This window comes from Chionomys nivalis, chromosome 6 (genome assembly GCF_950005125.1).
Source record: "Chionomys nivalis chromosome 6, mChiNiv1.1, whole genome shotgun sequence".
NCBI classification, from domain to species: domain Eukaryota; kingdom Metazoa; phylum Chordata; class Mammalia; order Rodentia; family Cricetidae; genus Chionomys; species Chionomys nivalis.
The window spans coordinates 2,741,215-2,759,975 of record NC_080091.1 but is presented as its reverse complement, the minus strand read 5'-3'; the positions used below and the strand labels follow the sequence as shown (position 1 = coordinate 2,759,975).

Sequence of the window (18,761 nt, the reverse complement as noted above, 5' to 3'; positions counted from 1 at the left end):
CCCGCAGGACCCACAGGGAGGATGCCGACTTCGTAAACCATCATAGACCGGTCCATTCTTGGGGCCATGCAGGGATGACTCTCCTCAAAAAGCCCTTTGTGGTGGGAGACAGCCCTCGGAGCAGGACCTCATCTTATCTTCCTGGGGCACTCAGAGAGCAATGAGGATGGATCCTGCCCACACTCAGGGCCAGTCAGGTACCCAAGACCCTGATCAATGGTCACCATCTGGGACCCTAGGGCAGCTCCAAAGTCAGTAGTGCCTGACCAGGGCCAAGGGGCCAACACGTGACTGGCCCACAGGTGGCTTCCGGGAAGAGACTGGGTACTCATAGTGGCTAAGGTCCGTTGCTAAGGGTCAGCGTCAGGGACAGACTGGCCTTGCGCTCTGGTTCCTGGTCCTCCTGGCATGACTGGGGCGGCTGGGATTTGAAGAAGTCTGAGACATAGGGGACCTGCGGGGAAGGGGAAAGCATTGCATAAAGCCAAGGAAGAAGACCAGAGGGAGGAGCCAATGAGGGAGGAGCCAATGAGGGTAGTAAAGAAAACCGGGCCAGTGGTGAGGGGCAAGCTCTGGGAAGCAGATTAGCAGGCAGAGGTCACAGGAACATTGGGCTCAGGTTGGACAGGTCTTATAGGATGAGGCAGGCAGGGCTCACCATGAGGCACGCTACCAGGGCTCCCTGCAGGAGGCCGACGAGGACATCACTCCAGTGGTGCTTTGGTTGGACACACGGGTGTAGCCCACATAGATTGCAAAGGCCACCAAGAAGAACTGAACCGTGGGCCTCAGCAGCCGTGCCCACTTCCAACAGAGCCAGGCCTGCACTTAGAACTGTGGGGCATCAGCCTGCATTAGCTGGGCCCATGGGCGTCCTCTCCCTGCCCAGCCTAACGCAAGAGTCGTAAACCCCCTACCCTCAGGGCCTCCTCCACATACCCCATTGTGCTGCGGGGAAGACCCAGGCCCAGGGAAGGGGAGGCTGGGCAAGGTTCCCTGGGAGGAAGGGAGACACTCACCGCCAGGAACAACATGCAATACATGCCGAAGGAAGAGTGTCCGGTGTAAAAGGAGAGCCTGGGAGGGAGGGCAAGCTGGTCACTGGAACCCAGAAGGCAGAGCCAAGGGCTCCTTGGGGGGCTGGCAGTCACAGAGGGGTGCAACTCTAAACTATGGGAATCAGGACTGGAGAGATGACTCAGCAGCTACGAGTCCTGACTGCATTTGCAGATGACCCAAGTTCAGTTCCCAGTACCTACATCATCCAGTACCTACACCAGCTGCTCACAACTACCACAAGATATGATGCTCTGAGGGCACCAGCACTTACATGCACGTGCACAGACAGAGGGAGGGAGAGAAGGGGAGAGGGAGGGAGAGAGAGAGAGAGACCAAAAATAAATCATCTTTAAGATTTATATATCTTATTGCTATTACTAAGACTTCAAGAACTATATTGAAGAGGTATGGGGAGAGTGGACAGCCTTGGCGTTTTCCTGATTTTAGTGGGATGGCTTTAAGTTTCTCTCCATTTAATTTGATGTTAGCTGTCAGCTTGCTGTAAATAGCTTTAATTATATTTAGGTATGACCCTTGTATCCCTAATCTCTCCAAGACTTTTCTCATAAAGGGATGTTTAATTTTGTCAAATGCTTTCTCAGCATCTAATGAAACTATCATATGGTTTTTTTCTTTCAGTTGATTTATATGATGGATTACATTGATGGATTTGCGTATGTTAAACAAGCCCTGCATCTCTGGAATGAAGCCTACTTGATCATGATGGATAATTTTTCTAATGTGTTCTTGGATTCGGTTTGCCAGTATTTTGTTGACGATTTTTGCGTCGATGTTCATGAGTGAGATTGGCCTGTAATTCTCTTTTTTGGTTGAGTGTTTGTGTGGTTTTGGTATCAGAGTTACTGTAGCTTCATAGAAGGAATTTGGCAATGACTCTTCTGTTTCTATATTGTGAAATACATTTAGGAGTATAGTTATTAGCTCTTCTTTGAAGATCTGTTAGAATTCCGCATTGAAACCATCTGGTCCTGGACTTTTTTTGGAAGGGAGGTTTTTGATAACAGCTTCTAATTCTTCATGACTAACAGGTCTATTTAGGTTGTTCACCTGGTCCTGGTTTAACTTTGGTATATGGTATTCATCTAAAAAAGTGTCCATTTCTTTAACATTTTCCAGTTGTGTGGCATACAGGCTTTTGTAGTAAGATCTAATGATTCTCTGAATTTCCTCTGTGTCTGTGGTTATGTCCCCCTTTTCATTTGTGATCTTATTAATTTGCAAATTCGCTCTCTGCCATTTGATTAGTTTGGATAGGGGTTTATCAATCTTGTTGATTTTCTCCAGGAACCAGTTTTTTGTTTCATTGATTCTTTCAATTGTTTTCTGTGTTTCTATTTTGTTGATTTCAGCCCTTAGTTTGATTATTTCCAGTCTTCTACTCCTTCTAGGTGAGTCTGCTTCTTTTTTTTTCTAGAGCTTTCAGGTGGGCTGTTAAGTCTCCAATGTGTGCTTTCTCTGTTTTATTTAAGTGGGCACTTAGTGCTATGAACTTTCTTCTCGGGACTGCTTTCATAGTGTCCCATAGGTTTGAGTACGTTGTTTCTTTATTTTCATTGTCTTCAAGGAAGACTTAATTTCTTTCTTTATTTCTTCCTTAATCCAGGTATGGTTCAGTAGTTGACTGTTCAGTTTCCATGAGTTTGCAGGCTTTCTGGGGGTAGCATTGTTGTTGAATTCTAGCTTTAATCCATGGTGATCTGATAAGATACAGGTGGTAACAGATATTTTTTTGTAACTGTGGATGTTTGCTTTGTTACCGAGTATGTGGTCAATTTTCGAGAAGGTTCCATGAGCTGCAGAGAAGAAGGTATATTCTTTCCTATTTGGGTGGAATATTCTATAGATGTCTGTTAAGTCCATTTGATTCATTACCTCCAATAATTCTCTTTTTTCTCTGTTAGGTTTCTGTCTAATTGACCTGTCCATTGGTGAGAGAGGAGTGTTAAAGTCTCCTACTATTAACGTGTGTGGTTTGATAGCTGCCTTGAGTTTTAGCAATGTTTCTTTTACGTACGTGGGTGCTTTTGTATTAGGGGCATAGATATTCAGGATTGAGACTTCATCCTGATGAATTGTTCCTGTTATGAGTAGAAAATGTCCCTTTCCATCTCTACTGATTGATTTAAGTTTGAAGTCAACTTTATTAGAAATTAGTATGGCCACACCTGCTTGTTTCTTAGGTCCATTTACTTGATAAGCCTTATCCCAACCCTTTACTCTGAGTAGGTGTCTGTCTTTGTAGTTGAGGTGTGTTTCTTGTAAACAGCAGAATGTTGGATCCTGTTTTCGTATCCAATCTCATATTCTGTGCCTTTTTATAGGTGAATTGAGTCCATTGACATTAAGTGATATTAATGACCAGTGGTTCTTAACTCCGGTCATTTTTTTAGTAGTAAATTTTGTGTGTTTCCCTTCGTTGTGTTGCGCTGGTGAAGGGTCTCTAGTTGTCTGAGATACTGTGGTCACTGTTGGACTCCTTGGTTAGTGATTTTCCTTCTATTACTTTCTGTAAGGCTGGATTTGTGGCTACATATTGTTTAAATTTGTTTTTATCCTTGAAAATTTTGTTTTCTCCATTTACAATGAATGAAAGTTTGGCTGGGTATAGTAGTCTGGGCTTGCATCCACAGTCTCTTAGTTTCTGCAGTACATCTATCCAGGACCTTCTGGCTTTCATTGTTTCCATAGAGAAGTCAGGTGTATGTCTGATCGGTTTACCTTTATAAGTAACTTGGCCTATATCTTTGCAGCTCTTAATATTCTTTCTTTGTTCTGTATGCTTTGTGTTTTGATTATTATATGGCGAGGGGATGTTTTTTTTTGATCAAGCATTTTCGGTGTTCTGTATGCTTCTCGAACCTTCGTAGGTATATCTTTCTTTAGGTTGGGAAAGTTTTCTTCTATAATTTTATTAAATATATTTTGTGGACCGTTGAGATGCGCTTCTTCCCTTTCTTCTATTCCTATTATTCTTAGGTTTGGTCTTTTTATTGTGTCCCATATTTCCTGAATATAATTCCTAAATATAATTAAAGCTATTTACAGCAAGCCGACAGCTAACATCATAATTAAAAGGAGAGAAACTTAAAGCCCTCCCACTAAAATCAGGAACACACCAAGGCTGTCCACTCTCCCCATACCTCTTCAATATAATTCTTGAAGTCTTAGCAATAGCAATAAGACAACATAAGGGGTAAAGGCGATTCGAATTGGAATGGAAGAAGTTAAACTTGCGTTATTTGCAGATGATATGATAGTGTACTTAAGCGACCCAAAAAACTCCACCAAAGAACTTCTACAGCTGATAAATACCTTTAGTAATATGGCCGGATACAAGATCAACTCCAAAAAATCAGTCGCCCTCTTATACACAAAGGATATGGAAGCAGAGAGGGAAATAAGAGAATCATCACCTTTCACGATAGCCACAAACAGCATAAAATATCTTGGGGTAACTCCAACCAAGGAAGTGAAAGTTCTATTTGACAAGAGCTTTAAGTCTTTGAAGAAAGAAATTGAAGAGGATACCAGAAAAATGGAAGGATCTCCCTTGCTCTTTGATTGGGAGGATCAACATAGTGAAAATGGCAATTCTACCAAAGGCAATCTATAGATTCAATGCAATCCCCATCAAGGCCCCATCAAAATTCTTCACAGATCTTGAGAGGACAATAATCAACTTTCTATGGAAAAACAAAAAACCCAGGATAGCGAAAACAATCTTATACAATAAAGGAACTTCTCGAGGCATTACCATCCCTGACTTCAAACTCTATTTCAGAGCTACAGTAATGAAAACAGCGTGGTACTGGCATAAAACCAGAGAAGTCGACCAATGGAATCATATAGAAGACCCGGATGTTAACCCACAAACCTATGAACACCTCATTTTCGATAAAGGAGCTAAAAGTGTACAATGGAAGAAAGAAAGCATCTTCAACAAATGGTGCTGGCAGAACTGGATGTCAACCTGTAGAAGAATGAAAGTAGACCCATATCTATCACCATGCACAAAACTCAAGTCCAAGCCGGGCGGTGGTGGCGCACGCCTTTAATCCCAGCACTTGGGAGGCAGAGGCAGGTGAATCTCTGTGAGTTCGAGATCAGCCTGGTCTACAAGAGATAGTTCCAGGACAGGCTCCAAAGCCACAGAGAAAGCCTGTCTCGAAAAACCAAAAAAAAAAAAAAAAAAAAAAAAACTCAAGTCCAAATGGATTAAAGACCTCAATATCAATCTGAACACACTGAACCTGACAGAAGAGAAAATGGGAAGTACCCTACAACATGTGGGCACAGGAGATCGCTTCCTATGTATAACCCCAGCAGCACAGACATTAAGGGCAACATTGAATAAATGGGACCCCCTGAAACTGAGAAGCTTCTGTAAAGCAAAGGACACTGTCACTAAGACAAAAAGGCAGCCTACTGACTGGGAGAAGATCTTCACCAACCCCGCAACAGACAAAGGTCTGATCTCCAAAATATATAAAGAACTCAAGAAACTAGACTTTAAAAGGATAATTAACCCAATTAAAAAATGGGGCACAGAACTGAACAGAGAATCCTCAACAGATGAAGTTCAAATGGCCAAAAGATACTTAAGGTCATGCTCAACCTCCTTAGAGATCAGAGAAATGCAAATAAAAACAACTTTGAGATATCATCTTACACCTGTCAGAATGGCTAAAATCAAAAACACCAAGGATAGCCTTTGCTGAAGAGGTTGTGGAGAAAGGGGTACCCTTATCCATTGCTGGTGGGACTGCAAACTTGTGCAACCACTTTGGAATTCAGTGTGGCGGTTTCTCAGAAAAATTTGGATCAACCTACCCCTGGACCCAGCAATACCACTCTTGGGAATATAGCCAAGAGATTCCTTATCATATGACTAAAGCATTTGTTCAACTATATTCATAGCAGCATTATTTGTAATAGCCAAAACCTGGAAGCATCCTAGGTGTCCTTCAATAGAAGAATGGATGAAGAAAGTGTGGAATATATACACATTAGAGTATTACTCTGCAGTAAAAAGCAGTGACTTCTCGAATTTTCTATGCAAATGGATGGAAATAGAAAATACTATCCTGAGTGAGGTAACCCAGACCCAAAAGGAAGATCATGGGATGTACTCACTTATAATTGATTTCTAGCCATGGATAGGGGCCACTGAGTCTATAATTTATGGTCCTAAAGAAGCTAAACAAGAGGACAAACCCTAGGAAAAACATATAATTATCCTCCTGGCTATGGGAAATAGACAAGATTGCCGGGCAAAAAATTGGAATCTTGGGGGTAGGGTGGGATGGGGGTAAGGGGAGATGGAGAGAGAAAAGTGTGAAGGAGAGGATGAGGGGAACTTGGGGAAACGGGATGATTGGGGATATAGGAAGGTTGGATAGGGGAGCAGGGAAACTCATATCTTAGTTAAGGGAACCACCTAAGTGTTGGCAAGAGACTTGAACTTGGGGTGGCTACCGGATGCCCAGGGCAATGTCCCCAGTTAGTTCCTTGGGCACCTGAGGATAGGGAACCTAAAATGAACCTATCCTATAGCCATACTAATGAATATCTTGCATATCACCATAGAACTTTCATCTAGCGATGGATGGAGATAGAGACAGAGACCCACACTGGAGCACCGGAGTGAGCTCCCAAGGTCCTAATGAAGAGCAGAAGGAGGGAGAACATGTACAACGAAGTCAGGACCACGAGGGGTGTACCCACCCACTGAGACAGTGGGGCCGATCTATTGGGAGCTCACCAAGGCCAGCTGGACTGTGACTGAAAAAGCATGGGATAAAACCGGACTCTCTGAACTTGTCTGACAATGAGAGCTGACCAGAGGCCAAGGACAGTGGCACAGGGTTTTGATCCTACTTCAGGTTCTGGCTTTGTGGGAGCCTAGACAGTTTGGATGTTCAGCTTCCTAGATCTGGATGGAGCAGGGAGGACCTTGTACTTTCCACAGGGCAGTAAACCCTGACTGCTCCTGTGACTGGAGAGGGAGGAGGAGAGGAGTGGGGTGAAAGGGAGAGGGGCGGGAGGAGGGGGAGGGAAATGGGAGGTGGGGAGGACGTGGAAAATTTTTTTTCAATAAAAAAAAAAGAAAACTTTCCCAACCTAAAGAAAGATATACCTATGAAGGTTCAAGAAGCATACAGAACACACACAAAAAAAATCCCTTCATCCATATAATAATCTAAACAGAAAGCATACAGAATAAATAAAGAATCTTAAGAACTGCAAAGGAAAAAGACCAAGTTACTTATAAAGGTAAACCTATCAGACTTACACCTGACTTCTCTATGGAAACCTTGAAAGCCAGAAGGTCCTGGATAGAGGTACTGCAGAAACTAAGAGACCATGGATGCAAGCCCAGACTAATATAACCAGCCAAGCTTTCATTCACTATAAATGGAGAAAAGAAAATTTTCCAGGATAAAAACAAATTTAAACAATACAAAGCAACAGATCCAGCCTTACAGAAAGTAATAGAAGGAAAATCACAAACCAAGGAGTCCAAAAATGTCCACAATAACTCAGAGATCTAGAGACCCTTCACCAGCACAACCCGAAGAAGGGAAACACACAAACTCTACTACCAAAAAAGTGACCAGAGTTAACAACCACTGGTCACTAATATCACTTAATGTCAATGGACTCAACTCACCTATAAAAAGACAAAGGCTAAGAGATTGGATACGAAAACAGGATCCAACATTCTGCTGTTTACAAGAAACCCAACTCAACCACAAAGACAGGCACCTACTCAAACTAAATGGCAGGAAAAGGCTTTTCAAGCAAATGGACCTAAAAAAGAAGCAGGTGTGGCCATACTAATTTCTTTTTTTTATTCTTTTTTAATTAAAATTTCCACCTGCTCCCTGTTTCCCATTTCCCTCCCCTCCTCCCAAATATTCCCCCCTCCCCTCACTCCCCTCCCCCTATCCCCACTCCTCTTCTCCTCCCCCCACACCATTCCCCCTCCCTCTGGATACTGAAGAGCAGTCCAAATTCTCTGCCCTGCGGGAAGACGAAGGTCTTCTATCTACGTCCAGGAAGGTGAGCGTCTAAACAGGCTAAGCTCCCACAAAGCCAGTTCATGTATTAGGATCGAAACCTAGTGCCATTGTCCTTGGCTTCTCATCAGCCTTCATTGTCCACCATGCTCAGAGAGTCCAGTTTCAACCCATGCTTATTCAGTCCCAGACCAGCTTGCCTTGGTGGGCTCCAAATAAATCAGTTCCACTGTCACAATGGGTGGGTGCATCCCTCGTGGTCCTGATTTCCTTGCTCATGTTCTCCCTCCTTCTGCTCCTCATTTGGGCCTTAAGAACTCAGACCTTTGCTCCAAATTGAGTCTCTGTTACTACCTTGATCCATCGCCAGATGAAGGTTCTAAGGTGATATGTAAGATATTCATCAGTATAGGATAGGGTCATTTCAGGTTCCCTCTCCTCAGTTGCCCAAGGTACCAGCTGGGGACATCTCCCTGGACACCTGCGAACCCCTCTAGAGTCAAGTCTCTTGCCAACCCTGAGATGGCTCCCTTAGTTAGGATATATACTTCGCTGCTCCCGTATCCATCCTTCCTATATCCCAACCATCCCAATACCCCGAGCTCCTCCCATCCTCCCCTTCTGATGTTTCTCATCCCATTTCCCCTTTGCCCCATGACACCTCACCAGCAAGTTCCCAGTTTTTGCCCTGCAATCTTGTCTACTTCCCCTCTCCAGGCAGATGACTATACGATTTTCTTTGGGTTCACTTTCTTATTTAGTTTCTCTAGGATCACAAATAATATGCTCAATGTCCTTTATTTATGGCTAGAAACCGATTATGAGTGAGTATATCCCATGTTCCTCTTTTTGGGTCTGGGATACCTCACTCAGGATAGTGTTTTCTATTTCCATCCAATTGCACGCAAAATTCGAGAAGTCATTGTTTTTTACCGCTGAGTAGTACTCTAATATGTATATATTCCACACTTTCTTCATCCATTCCTCCATTGAAGGGCATCTAGGTTGTTTCCAGGTTTTGGCTATTACAAACAATGCTGCTATGAACATAGTTGAACAGATACTTTTGTCATTTGATGGGGCATCTCTTGGGTATATTCCCAAGAGTGGTATTACTGGATCTTGGGGTAGGTTGATCCCAAATTTCCTGAGAAATCACCACACTGATTTCCAAAGTGGTTGCACAAGTTTGCATTCCCACCAGCAATGGATGAGTGTGCCCCTTTCTCCACAACCTCTCCAGCAAAGGCTATCATTGGTGATTTTGATTTTAGCCATTCTGACAGGTGTAAAATGGTATCTCAAAGTTGTTTTAATTTGCATTTCCCTTATCGCTAAGGAGGTTGAGCATGATCTTGATCCAGGTGTGGTTCAATAGTTGACTGTCCAGTTTCCATGAGTTCATAGGCTTTCTGGGGATAGCATTGTTGTTGAAATCTAACTTTAATCCATGGTGATCTGATAAGACACAGGTGGTTACCGATATTTTTTTGTAACTGTGTAAGTTTGCTTTGTTACCGAGTATGTGGTCTATTTTCGAGAAGGTTCCATGAGCTGCAGAGAAGAAGTTATATTCTTTCTTATTTGAGTGGAATGTTCTATAGATGTCTGTTAAGTCCAGTTTATTCATTACCTCCCTTAATCCTCTTATTTCTCTGTTAGGTTTCTGTCTGATTGACCTGTCCATTGGTGAGAGAGGGGTGTTGAAATCTCCTACTATTATTGTGAGTGGTTTGATGATTGCCTTGAGTTTTAATAACATTTCTTTTACATAAGTGGATGCTTTTATATTAGGGTCATATATATTCAGGATTGAGACTTCATCCTGGTGAATTGTTCCTGTTATGAGTAAAAAATGTCCCTCTCCATCTCTTTTGATTGATTTAAGTTTGAAGTCAACTTTCTTAGAAATTAGTATGGCCACACCTACTTGTTTCTTAGGTCCGTTTGCTTGATAAACCTTTTCCCAGTCCTTTACTCTGAGTAGATGTCTGTCTTTGTGGTTGAGGTGTGTTTCTTTTTTTTTTTTTTTGTTTTGTTTTAAAACTTTCTATTTTATTTTTTTCTTTTATTTATTTTTTATTCTTTTTTAATTAAAATTTCCACCTGCTCCCCGTTTCCCATTTCCCTCCCCTCCTCCCAAATATTGCCCCCTCCCCCCACTCCCCTCCCCCTATCCCCACTCCTCTTCTCCTCCCCCCACACCATTCCCCCTCCCTCTCGATACTGAAGAGCAGTCCAAATTCTCTGCCCTGCGGGAAGACGAAGGTCTTCTATCTACATCCAGGAAGGTGAGCTTCTAAACAGGCTAAGCTCCCACAAAGCCAGTTCATGTATTGGGATTGAAACCTAGTGCCATTGTCCTTGGCTTCTCATCAGTCTTCATTGATCACCATGCTCAGAGAGTCCGGAATCAACCCATGCTTATTCAGTCCCAGACCAGCTGGCCTTGGTGGGCTCCTAATAAATCAGTTCCACTGTCACAGTGGGTGGGTGCATCCCTCGTGGTCCTGATTTTTTGCTCTTGTTCTCCCTCCTTCTGCTCCTCATTTGGACCTTAAGAGCTCAGACCGTTGCTCCAAATTGAGAATCTGTCTCTACCTCGATCCATCGCCAGATGAAGGTTCTAAGGTGATATGCAAGATATTCATCAGTATAGGATAGGGTCATTTCAGGTTCCCTCTCCTTAATTGCCCAAGGTACCAGCTGGGGACATATTCCTGGACACCTGCGAACCCCTCTAGAGTCAAGTCTCTTGCCAACCCTAAGATGGCTCCCTTAGATAGGATATATACTTCGCTGCTCCCGTATCCATCCTTCCTATATCCCAACCATCCCAATCCCCCGAGCTCCTCCCATCCTCCCCTTCTCATATTTCTCATCCCATTTCCCCTTTGCCCCATGCCACCTCACCCGCAAGTTCCCAGTTTTTGCCCTGCAATCTTGTTTACTTCCCCCTCTCCATGCGGATGACTATATGATTTTCTTTGGGTTCACTTTCTTTTTAACTTCTATAGGATCACACATTATATGCTTAATGTCTTTTATTTATGGCTAGAAACCGATTATGAGTGAGTACATCCCATGTTCCTCTTTTTGGGTCTGGGATACCTCACTCAGGATAGTGTTTTCTATTTCCATCCATTTGCACGCAAAATTCGAGAAGTCATTGTTTTTTACTGCTGAGTAGTACTCTAATATGTATATATTCCACACTTTCTTCATCCATTCCTCCATTGAAGGGCATCTAGGTTGTTTCCAGGTTTTGGCTATTACAAACAATGCTGCTATGAACATAGTTGAACAGATACTTTTGTCATTTGATGTGGCATCTCTTGGGTATATTCCCAATAGTGGTATTACTGGATCTTGGGGTAGGTTGATCCCAAATTTCCTGAGAAATCGCCACACTGATTTCCAAAGTGGTTGCACAAGTTTGCATTCCCACCAGCAATGAATGAGTGTGCCTCGATCTCCACAACCTCTCCAGCAAAGGCTATCATTGGTGTTTTTGATTTTAGCCATTCTGACAGGTGTAAGATGGTATCTCAAAGTTGTTTTAATTTGCATTTCCCTTATCGCTAAGGAGGTTGAGCATGACCTTAGGTGTCTTTTGGCCATTTGAATTTCTTCTGTTGAGAATTCTCTGTTCAGGGATCCTGTTTTCATATCCAGTCTCTTAGCCTGTGCCTCTTTATAGGTGAGTTGAGTCCATTGATAGTAAGTGATATTAATGACCAGTGGTTGTTAACTCCGGTCATTTTTCCTTTCTTTCTTTCTTTCTTTCTTTCTTTCTTTCTTTCTTTCTTTCTTTCTTTCTTTCTTTCTTTTGTTAGTAGAGTTTGTGTGTTTCCCTTCTTCAAGTTGTGCTGGTGAAGGGTCATTAGATGTCTGAGTTATTGTGGGCATTGTTGGACTCCTTGGTTTGTGATTTTCCTTCTATTACTTTCTGTAAGGCTGGATTTGTGGCTACGTATTGTTTAAATTTGTTTTTATCTTGGAAAATTTTGTTTTCTCCATTTATAGTGAACGAAAGCTTGGCTGGGTATAGTAGTCTGGGCTTACATCCGTGGTCTCTTAGTTTCTGCAGTACCTCTATCCAGGATCTTCTGGTTTTCAAGGTTTCCACAGAGAAGTCAGGTGCAAGTCTGATAGGTTTACCTTTATTAGTAACTTGGCCTTTTTCCTTTGCAGCTCTTAATATTCTTGCTTTATTCTGTATGCTTTGTGTTTTTTTTTTTTTTTTTTTTTTTTGAATTTGTTGTCTGGATAATTTAATTTAAGCTGTGAGCATATATACAAATTATAAGGATAATATGTAAAGTTCAGAAATGTTTTGAAAGTAACAAAATGAGTTTCAAGAGTAGAACAATCTGAATTAACAGAGGCTATTCCCATATACCATGGCAAAAATCCAAACACTGTACTTTCCCATGGTCTCTTAAAATTTTTTTTTTATTTCTGTATTTTTATTATTATTATTATTTTTTACTTATTTATTTATTTTTATTCTTTTTTAAGTAAAATTTCCACCTGCTCCCCATTTCCCATTTCCCTCCCCTCCTCCCAAATATTGCCCTCCCCCCACTTCCCTCCCCCTATCCCCACTCCTCTTCTCCTCCCCCCACTCCATTCCCCCTCCCTCTCGATACTGAAGAGCAGTCCAAATTCCCTGCCCTGCGGGAAGACCAAGGTCCTTCTATCTACGTCCAGAAAGGTGAGCGTCCAAACAGGCTAAGCTCCCACAAAGCCAGTTCATGTATTAGGATCGAAACCTAGTGCCATTGTCCTTGGCTTCTCATCAGGATATATACTTCGCCTGCCCATCTCTTCCTCCGAATGCTCCCCTATAGATCTTCTTTTACAGGATCAGATTTCCTTGCCCAATGATATACCTTCCCAGTGATGGGATTCCCCAGTGATGGCTCTCCTGGTGACTAGATCGGATTTCCATGCTGGTTGGGTAGTTCTTAAACAAAGGGCCTACCTTGCTTACTGCAGGCAGGATATTGAGACAAAGGAACTACCGCCCACCCTCTTGTCCTCACGATTCAGTCCCAGAGCCCAAACAGGCTGAGCTGGGTGATGTTATGTGCCCGAAGAGGGGAGCGGGCATAAGTAATTTTATAGTTAAACTTGGAACGTGTAAGTTTAAGCAGTGTTCTGGGAATTTTTCTTGTGGCATCATAGGGGGATGAATGGATCTACAAATGTTTGTAGAAACTGGAGATTTAGGATAAGTTTATATTAACAATAAATATGTCATTACACCTGTATTATAGAGTTTTAAGGAATTTTATACTCTTTTTTATTATACTTCCCTCAAATTAATGATTAGGCCTATTGCTTGAATTTAAAGGTACTTCTGAAAAGTGTTTGGAGACTGATGAACATTGAGTGTATAATTTGCTTAAAAATAACTTTGTCCTAAACCTAGATTTTTCCAGGCTTGTATACACTATGAGTTTTTTTCAGTTTTTTTTTCTTTTCTTTTATTTATTTTTTATTCTTTTTTAATTAAAATTTCCACCTGCTCCCCGTTTCCCATTTCCCTCCCCTCCTCCCAAATATTGCCCCCTCCCCCCACTCCCCTCCCCCTATCCCCACTCCTCTTCTCCTCCCCCCACTCCATTCCCCCTCCCTCTCGATACTGAAGAGCAGTCCAAATTCTCTGCCCTGCGGGAAGACGAAGGTCTTCTATCTACGTCCAGGAAGGTGAGCTTCTAAACAGGCTAAGCTCCCACATGGGGCAAAGGGGAAATGGGATGAGAAATATGAGAAGGGGAGGATGGGAGGAGCTCGGGGGATTGGGATGGTTGGGATATAGGAAGGATGGATACGGGAGCAGCGAAGTATATATCCTATCTAAGGGAGCCATCTTAGGGTTGGCAAGAGACTTGACTCTAGAGGGGTTCGCAGGTGTCCAGGAATATGTCCCCAGCTGGTACCTTGGGCAACTAAGGAGAGGGAACCTGAAATGACCCTATCCTATACTGATGAATATCTTGCATATCACCTTAGAACCTTCATCTGGCGATGGATCGAGGTAGAGACAGATTCTCAATTTGGAGCAACGGTCTGAGCTCTTAAGGTCCAAATGAGGAGCAGAAGGAGGGAGAACAAGAGCAAAAAATCAGGACCACGAGGGATGCACCCACCCACTGTGACAGTGGAACTGATTTATTAGGAGCCCACCAAGGCCAGCTGGTCTGGGACTGAATAAGCATGGGTTGATTCTGGACTCTCTGAGCATGGCGGTCAATGAAGACTGATGAGAAGCCAAGGACAATGGCACTAGGCTTCAATCCTAATAGATAATTCAGTTTTTTTTTAAATCATCAGATAATTCTTTTCTTTCTGAGACAGGGTCTCAATATGCAGCCCTGACTTACCTGGAATTTGCTAGTAGACCAAGCTGGCTTCAACTCGCAGAGATCAACTGCCTCTGCTTTTCAAGTGTTGGGATTAAAGGTATAAGCTACCACATTTGTCAAGTTTTAGATGTCTTAAAAAGTAGTTGTTTTCACATGAATTTAGATGAGATATTTTGTATTTATTTGATTTAAAAATCTTGTTCTTCTCTAGATTCCATATTATAATTATTGAAAATATTTCAAAGTTTATAGTTTTATAAATAATATAATGCCAAGTTCAAATGGAGAATAACTTTATTCCTATATGCCTTCTTTTTCAGTTATGTGCACAGTGAACATATATGCTTATTATTCTTTTTAAATTTGACATTATGAACATTAAAAAATATGAGCTTATAACTCAAAATTAGTTCGTGATGACTGTAATATAGTATGCTTATCTACCTGATTTTTTGTGTTGAATATTTAGTTCGTTTCTCGTGTCTGCTATAGAGAACACTGATAATAACTTTTCTACAAATGGACTGAAATTTACTTTGAATCTTTTCGACAAATTTCCCAAGATTATATTACGGAATAAAAAGTCTGAAGGTTTTAATATATATTTTAATTCATATATATATACATGTATATATATAAATACATAGATATACTTTATATTTATTAGAATAAGCATATTTAAATATGTAAATATATTTAGATAATAAAATGTATTCATTACAAATGTAGTATTTTATTTATTTTCATAAATACTGAATAGTGGCAGACAATTAAAATAACTCAGAGTCCCAAAGCTAGGTGGCTCCAGGGTCCGAGTTTTCTTTGTAATCCTACCTGTTTTGATGATATTGCCAAGTGGCTCTTTCAAATGAGTATCACACTTGTTTTCAGTCAATCTCATTGTAACAATTAGTATCCAATAATCTTTTTTAACACTAAATTTAATAGATAAAAATGATACATGTTGATTCCCTAGAAGTACTTGATAAGAAAAATTAACTTATAAGTTAAACTATGTTCATTGGAAACGCTTTCCTGTGTGATAGGTATGGTTCATGACCACATACAAAACAGTGAAAATTGGCTATGGCTACATATCATGGAGGTTTCTAGAATGAATTAATCTTTGGGACAAGCAACGATTATTGTATTAGAAAACTGGAAAGAAATACATGTAGGTTCAGATTTACACAATTTAACATAAGTCATATAACTGTTTCTTAAACAATGATTTTTATTGAATAAAATTTGGAGTAAAAAGAAAAAATTATTTGGGGACTTGCCATGTTGTTTATTAACTTTAAAAATAGCTTTTAACTTTAACATAATAAAATTACATATAACAAAATAGGTATTAGGCAAAAATTACAATATTTCTATTTACTTTACCTTTTATCATAACTAAGGAAAACTATATCTATTTTTTCTTCAACTATATCAAAGACTCCAGAAAGATAAAATATTACCTACGAAAAAAGGAAGTACCTTGTAAGCAACTTTCAAAACTCTAGAAATGACAGAGACATCTCTCTGTCTGGACAGTTACCAAAGTTGTTCTCTACCATTATGGCATCCATCTTCAGCCTACAGGCCGATAGTATCCAGCAGACTTTTCCATGAAGCATGAAATTTCAAAGACAATTCTGCCTATATTGGGAGTTTGCCAGTCACCTTCTTCTGTATTCTGCAGAATATCTTGCAGATTCTTTCATGAAACAGGAACCCCAAAGGATCGTCTCACCTTTAGGCAAGTTCAGCAGTCATTTCTCTGTGGGTTCTGCATGTCCAGTTCAACTAGCAAACTCCATAAGGAGCCTTTTCGATGCCCATCATTTTCTTAAAGAAGCTGATGCTGCCAGGAGAAGATGTGTCTCACTGTTATGAAAAGTCTTAAGTTCGTTTACATTTTAAATGTCTCTGAAAGATCTGAAGAATACCCATCTAACAGAAATACATCTCTGTACATCTAGAAAGTCTAACATGACTACAAGCTTATCTATTATAGATAAGTATCTATTAACATATATTTCTTAATTATACATTACATTTTTAAATGAGCTACACAAAACAATACCTTAATCAAGATCAGATATATATGTGTGTGTGTGTGTGTGTGTGTGTATAACAAAATTTACCTTAAATTTGTATCAATATAGCTAGATCCATACCAATGCAAACTACCCCCCTCTATAGCTTATCCCCCTCTAAGTGTAAAGAGGCATTTACAAACAATATTTGAGAATATGGGCACAGTATTGTCCGAACTCCTTTCTGCTTTTTATAGGGAAAAGAATTTTTTTTGAGGCGGTCTTTACAGCAACCTTTCAGGAGGTCTTGATCCATTAAACCATATTGGTCTGGGAGCAATCCACAGGTTCTCATCTTCTTTGAAAACTTAAGAAGAACCTCCTTTCAAAAGAAACATATCCTCAGACTCAGATTTTGGAATCAAGATACCTTTATATTGGTTTAACTTAGCAGTCCATACAATGAAATGTCTCTCTGTACTTAGCTCTTTCACAGCCAAAAAATTCAAAGAAAACACAATAATATACATAATCTAAACTCTTCTGTGAATTTTCCAACTTTACATGGCTTATTTTTCTTTACTCCTTTTAATCTATTACTGTCTATACTCTGTATCTTTAAAGACATTTTTCACTTCTTTTTCAACTCTCTTTTTTCTCTCTTCCAAGCCTACATACATTTATCCAACACTGTGAGCCATTTAGAGTTCTATTTGTCTGAATCTTTCCTTATTGCCTTATCTGTAATTCTTTACTGTCTGGAAGAGCTTTTCAAATGGTAAGCAGATCAGTTGCACCTGCTCTGGATGCTGGCTCTGCCCCTCTCCACTTTCAAAATGGTAGACATGCCATTACTGCCAGATCTCAGAAGAGCTGCGCTTAGCACTTTAACTCTGAGAATGAATGTGCAGCAAATGAACCCTTTTTATCTGAGTGACAGCTAAATCTGCCATACAGCACACTGCGCCGCCTGGAAATACCTCTGTGTATGGTGGCTGGAATCTGCCATGCTCTCCTGCTTGTGCACACCTAGTAGAACTGATCCCACCAACTGCCCAGGAGGAGAGCGCTGAGCCATGGGTATGGTTGCAGTTTCTTTCCTCCACCCTGAGTAGACACACAAACACCTGGGCCCACAAATGCCATTAAAAAGCTCCATAGCTAGAGTTTGCTCTGGCAGCATGGAATAACCACACAGAAACTATATTAATAAAATCACTGTTTGGCCCATTAGCTCTCACTTGTTATTGGCTAACTCTTACATATTAATTTAACCTTTCTCCATTAATCTGTGTATCACCATGAGGTCGTGGCCTACCAGTGAAGATTCAGCACATCTATGGTGGCAGACCCATGGCATCTCCCTGACTCCACCCTTCTTTCTACCAGCATTCAGTTTAGTCCTCCCTGCCCTATCAACAGGCCAAGCCAGTTTCTTTATTCCTTAATTGTAATCACATTCCCACAGAGGAGACTCCCACATCACCCTCCTGAAGGAAAGGGCATTTTCATGAGGTTCACAGAACTCACTACCCTTCAATAGCTCCACTCAAGACTCTTCCCCTCCCAAAAATAACATAAGAGGTAAATCATCAACTCCAGTAGAATGTCACTGGTAAAGATGTGAATAATTAGACCAAAAAAAATTCCAAAGGATTTAGCTGCCTTGGAGCGCCCATACTCCTAGTTGTAACACAAATAATATTACCAGTCTATCAAGCTATACTTGGTTGAAATTCTTTCTTTGGTCAGTCAGTGCCCTTCTGTTTAGGAAGAAAATTCACACAAGAATTATAACTTTAAAAAGACGTTTCCTGTTAATTTCATTGGACTAAAAGAACTACATTTATTTTGAGCAGGTCAAATAATCAGCCAACCTGTTCTCAAAATCCCAGTGCTGTATCCATGTTATATCGTGTTCAGTATGACATTTACACTCAGTGAGTTCTGCCTTAGAGAAATCCATTCCATTGTGTACTGTGTTTCAAGTAGAAGTGATGTTTAGCTCAAAGTGGGTTTTCCATATCACTGGTGATGACTTATAGAAAATTGATAAGCCTCTTACAGATAAAATGATGCAAAGAAAGAAGATCCAGATCATGTGATGATGCCTCATTATACTGACCCCCTGGATTTCAACAAAACCCTGTAGTGAATATGTGTAATAATAATAGTAAAGAATATGTGTTACTCAGTTGTGAAAAATAAGCTGTAATCTTAAAGTAAGTACATAGGCAAAAGTTTTATGGCCAATTATCTTA

At 40.8% G+C, this 18,761-nt stretch overlaps 1 pseudogene; it reads right to left on the bottom strand.

Annotated features, from left to right (window-relative positions):
* Positions 1 to 252: 252 nt before the first annotated feature.
* LOC130875606 (phospholipid phosphatase 2-like) lies at positions 253 to 13,053 on the bottom strand (annotated as a pseudogene).
* Positions 13,054 to 18,761: the final 5,708 nt, after the last annotated feature.